The sequence below is a fragment of the Cebidichthys violaceus genome, unplaced genomic scaffold (assembly GCF_023349555.1).
Source record: "Cebidichthys violaceus isolate CVI_PGR_0920_01 unplaced genomic scaffold, fCebVio1.0.p SCAF_20, whole genome shotgun sequence".
Lineage (NCBI taxonomy): Eukaryota > Metazoa > Chordata > Actinopteri > Perciformes > Stichaeidae > Cebidichthys > Cebidichthys violaceus.
Window position 1 is genome coordinate 11,800,362 of NW_027176373.1, and position 6,000 is coordinate 11,806,361.

Here is a 6,000-nt window from a genome sequence, read left to right on the forward strand (position 1 = left end):
TGAGTCTGATTCTGCAACATAACCAGCAACATTTCCCTGTCAGGTAAATGTAGTACTAAACATCATAATAAATCTTTAGTTTCATGGGCCCCAGGGCCAGGGTACCTACCTTGATTAACGGTAAAGTCTGGTGAGTAGCAGCGAAAGTGATCGGGCCCTCGCACGTCGAGGATACCGGCAGGACTCTGGTTGACGCGGTCATGCATTTCTGTGACCATCATACACTGCGTGAGGAGCAGGATGTCAAAGTACAAAACGTACAACTTCCAGTTGCCACTAGGTGGCGCTATTACTATGATTTTAAATTGTCATATACATGTGTTCAGAGTCAGGATGTTATGACATCTGAGAAATTTGGAGCAGATTAGGCAATGTACAGCCGAGTTACAACTTCCTGTTTCATGGCGAATGGTGTTTTTTTGCCGCCACGCCACGGACACATAGTTCAATAACTTTTTGATCTTTGAGTATCGTTTCACTGCCAAGGTCTCAAGAGCATACTGACCAAATCTGAAGGCAATCGGGTTTAATCTCTAGGAGGAGTTCGTTAAAGTACGGCACCTTGAAACGGTCCAAAAACGTCATCAAATTCAAAATGGCCAACTTCCTGTTTGGTTTAGGATATACCTCCTTTTGACGTTTTTGTACATCCCATCACGTTCCACATACCTACCAAATTTCATACAGCTAGGTGAAACCCAAAGTTGGGGCTACTCTGTAAGGGGCGCTATCGAGCCAAAATGTCATGCCGCAACTGGACACCCCGATAATACTGGAATTTTCACAACAAATTAATTTTGTGCCAAATTTCAAAAGATTCCCAGTATCCCAAGCACCTCCTTTTTGCGATGAAACTGGTACGAAAATAATAATAATAATAATAATAATAATTAAAGCTGCAAGCAGCATTGATCGGGCCCTCGCAACTACGCGCACGTCGAGGATACCGGCAGGACTCTGGTTGACGCGGTCATGCATTTCTGTGACCATCATACACTGCGTGCACGAGTTAGATGATATTTCTGCGTCGACCAGCAGCGTAGCAAGATCGATTTGCCAGGCATTGTGCCTCAAATGTTTTGAGTTTACTCCGATGCAATCATAAATGTAAGCCTGTTAAGATCATTAAGAAAATGAATGTGCGTGAATGCGCTTCAGTGTTTGTAACATAACAGACTTGTCAATTTACTGGGTGCAGTGTCCTGCTGATTGTATTTGGACTCACATGAAAGTTAACAGAACAGTAGTGTAATTTGCTTTTACTTGAACACTTTAATTTAACACTGTTTTCATTTTAAGCTCTTCTGTAACTTTAGATTGTAGTGTGAAGCATTCATTGCAACATTTATTCTGATTCTCGAGTAGAAGCTCTGGACTGATCATTTATACTAATGCCCACTGACATGGTTTGAGAACCACTGTTGTCTAACTTTTGCTCTCCAAGCATCTTAGTTTGCACATATTTAGATCAGAGAAGTCTTTTTCTCATGGTGTGTCCACAAACCCTTTTATTAAGTTCAGTGTTCAGGCCGCTGTAATTATAGAATCCTGCTTACGTCCGTGGTTGCCAGTAGGTGGCGCTATGACTATGAGTTAATATCGGCATGCAGATGTCCTAAAATCATGACAGTAATCAAGCATGTCAACTTTGGGACAGTTTTGACAAAGTACAGTTGAGTTACAACAGCTTGATGGATGATGGCGAACCATGTAAAATGGCCGCTACACCAAGTCCATGTTTGATGAATTCTAAACTTTTAATCACAAAGGTCTTTAGATTGTTCTGACCAAATTCTAAGCTGATCTGATTAATTACCTAGGACTAGTTCGTAGTACAGCACATGGAAATGGGAAAAATACACTAGAAATTCATACAAAATTAGAAATGGCTGACTTCCAGTTGGGTTTAGAGCATGGACCCCGACGACTTTTTTTTAAGTCCACATGTGATACATGTGCCTACCAAATTTTGTTAATCTATGTGAAACGTACTGCGAGGGCTGCTTCGTCGAAATTTTGTAGGGGGCGCTATTGAGCCGATTTAACACTCTGATTGAATAAAATCATATTATAGAACTACATTTTGGCCTTGTGATCTGTGTGTCAAGTTTGCTTGTGTTTCAAGCTTTTTTAACCTCTCCAAATGACCATCGTTTTTCACAGCGAAGACTGCGTTACCACGGCAACGGCGTTCGACGAAACATCAAAAGCTTAGAGAACTGGCATTATGAACTTCTTACATTTGTGAGGAACAAATTTGATGTTGATCTGATTTTCCAACTAAGAGAAACAAGCCAAAGTATAAAGACTTTAACTTACTGTTGCCAGTAGGTGGCGCTATGACTATGATTCAAAATTGGCTTGCAGATGTCTTCAGGCCTGGAGTTTAATCAAACATGTGAAATCTGGTAAAGATCTGATGATGCGGAGTCGAGTTACATCAGTTTATTCGTTCATGGCGAAGGATCGAAATTTGCAGAGCCGCCACGTCGCCACGCTTCGACAACTTCCTACAATTTTCACAATGAAGCATTATCAAGGTCTTAAGGCTTTTGTGACAAAATTTGAGAGGGATCCGATTAATCTGTGAGCAGTAGGGTGTCAAAGTACACAATCTATGACTTCCTGTTGCCACTAGGTGGCGCTATTACTATGATTCAAAATGGTCATATACATGTGTTCAGGGTCAGGATGTTATGACATCTGAGAAATTTGGAGCAGATTAGGCAATGTACAGCCGAGTTACAACAACTTCCTGTTTCATGGCGAATGGTGTTTTTTTGCCGCCACGCCACAGACACATAGTTCGATAACTTTTTGATCTTTGAGTATCGTTTCACTGCCAAGGTCTCAAGAGCATACTGACCAAATCTGAAGGCAATCGAGTTTAATCTCTAGGAGGAGTTCGTTAAAGTACGGCGCCTTGAAACGGTCCAAAAACGTCATAAAATTAAAAATGGCCGACTTCCTGTTTGGTTTAGGATATACCTCCTTTTGACTTTTTTGTACGTCCCATCACGTTCCACATACCTACCAAATTTCATACAGCTAGGTGAAGCCCAAAGTTGGGGCTACTCTGTAGGGGGCGCTATCGAGCCAAAATGTCATGCCGCAGCTGGACACCCCAATAATACTGAAATTTTCACCACGATTGAATTTTGTGCCAAATTTCAAAAGATTCCCAGTATCCCAAGCACCTCCTTTTTGCGATGAAACTGGTACGATAATAATAATAATAATAATTAAAGCTGCAAGCAGCATTGATCGGGCCCTCGCAACGTCACACACGTCGAGGGTACTGGCAGGACTCTGGTTGATGCGGCAATGCATTTCTGTGACCATCATACACTGCATGCACAAGTTAGATGATATTTCCTGCGTCGACCAGCAGCATAGCAAGACCATGTTGCCAGGTCTTAAGCCTCAAATGTTTTGAGTGTACCTCCGATACAATCATAAATGTAAGCCTGTTAAGATCATTACGAAAATGAACGTGTGAATGTGCTTCAGTATTTGTAACATAACAGACTGTCAGGTTACTGGGATGGAGTTCAACTCCCTGCAGTGTCCTACTGATTGTATTTGGACTTACATGAAAGTTAACAGAACAGCAGTGTCATTTGTTTTTACTTGAACACTTTAATTTGACACTGTTTTCATTTTAAGCTCTTCTGTAACTTTAGATTGTAGTGTGAAGCATTCATTGTAACATTTAACCTGATTCTCATGTAGAAGCTCTAGACAGATCATTTATACAAATGCCCACTGACATGGTTTGAAAAACACTGTTGATTAACTTTTGTTCTCCAAGCATCTTAGTTTGCACATATTTAGATCAGAGAAGTCTTTTTCTCATGGTGTGCCCACAAACCCTGTTTGGGCCGCTGTTATTATAGAATTCTGTTTACGTCCGTGGTTGCCAGTAGGTGGCGCTATGACTATGAGTTAATATTGGCATGCAGAAGTCCTAAAATCACGACAGCAATCAAGCATGTCAAGTTTGGGGCAGTTTTGACAAAGTAAGGTTGAGTTACAAAAGCTTGATGGATGATGGCGAATCATGTAAAATTGCTGCGACACCAAGTCCATGTTATCCGATGAAACATCAAGCTTTTAGTAACTTTTAATCGTTAAGGTCTTTAGGTTGTTCTGACCAAATTCTAAGCTGATCGGATTATTTCCCTAGGAGGAGTTCGTAGTGCAGCACCTGGAAAAGGAAATAAAACCACAAGAAATTCATACAAAATTCAAATTGGCTGACTTCCGGTTGAGTTTAGAGCATGGACCCCTAAGACTTTTTTTTAAGTCTACATGTGATACACCTGCTTACTTAATTTCATACATCTAGGTGAAACGTACTGCGAGGGCTGCATCGTCGAAATATTGTAGGGGGCGCTATCGAGCCGAGTTGCCACTCTGAAGCATTAAAATCACATCAGATAACTACATTCAGGATTTTAAATGTGTGTGACAAGTTTGATTCTGTTTTGAGTATTTTTAGCCCCTCAAAAACACTTTTGTTTTTCATGGCGAGGAATGCGTCGCCACGGCAACGGCCTTTCACGAAACAACAACCTTTGAGTAACTTTTCATCACAAAGGTCTTTAGATTGTACTGACCAAATTTGAAGTCGATCTGATTAATTCCCTAGGAGGAGTTTGTTAAAGTAGAGCGCCTGGAAATTGAAAAAACGACACTAGAAATTCATACAAATTTCAAAATGGCTGACTTCCGGTTGGGTTTAGGGCATGGCCCCAAGAGACTTTTATTTAAGTCCACATGTGATACATGTGCCTACCAAATTTTGTTAATCTATGTGAAACGTACTGCGAGGGCTGCTTCGTCGAAATTTTGTAGGGGGCGCTATTGAGCCGATTTAACACTCTGATTGAATAAAATCATATTATATAACTACATTTTGGCCTTGTGATCTGTGTGTCAAGTTTGCTTGTGTTTCGAGCTTTTTTAACCTCTCCAAATGACCATCGTTTTTCACGGCGAAGACTGCGTTACCACGGCAACGGCGTTCGACGAAACATCAAAAGCTTAGAGAACTGGCATTATGAACTTCTTACATTTGTGTGGAACAAATTTGATGTTGATCTGATTTTCCAACTTAGAGAAACAAGCCAAAGTATAAAGACTTTAACTTACTGTTGCCAGTAGGTGGCGCTATGACTATGATTCAAAATTGGCTTGCAGATGTCTTCAGGCCTGGAGTTTAATCAAACATGTGAAATCTGGTAAAGATCTGATGATGCGGAGTCGAGTTACATCAGTTTATTCGTTCATGGCGAAGGATCGAAATTCGCAGAGCCGCCACGTCGCCATGCTTCGACAACTTCCTACAATTTTCACAATGAAGCATTATCAAGGTCTTAAGGCTTTTGTGACAAAATTTGAGAGGGATCCGATTAATCTGTGAGCAGTAGGGTGTCAAAGTACACAATCTATGACTTCCTGTTGCCACTAGGTGGCGCTATTACTATGATTCAAAATTGTCATATACATGTGTTCAGGGTCAGGATGTTATGACATATGAGAAATTTGGAGCAGATTAGGCAATGTACAGCCGAGTTACAACAACTTCCTGTTTCATGGCGAATGGTGTTTTTTTGCCGCCACGCCACGGACACATAGTTCGATAACTTTTTGATCTTTGAGTATCTTTTCACTGCCAAGGTCTCAAGAGCATACTGACCAAATCTGAAGGCAATCGGGTTTAATCTCTAGGAGGAGTTCGTTAAAGTACGGCGCCTTGAAACGGTCCAAAAACGTCATAAAATTAAAAATGGCCAACTTCCTGTTTGGTTTAGAATATACCTCCTTTTTGACTTTTTTGTACGTCCCATCACGTTCCACATACCTACCAAATTTCATACAGCTAGGTGAAACCCAAAGTTGGGGCTACTCTGTAGGTGGCGCTATGGAGCCAAAATGTCATGCCGCAGCTGGACACCCCAATAATACTGGAATTTTCACCACGATTGAATTTTGTGC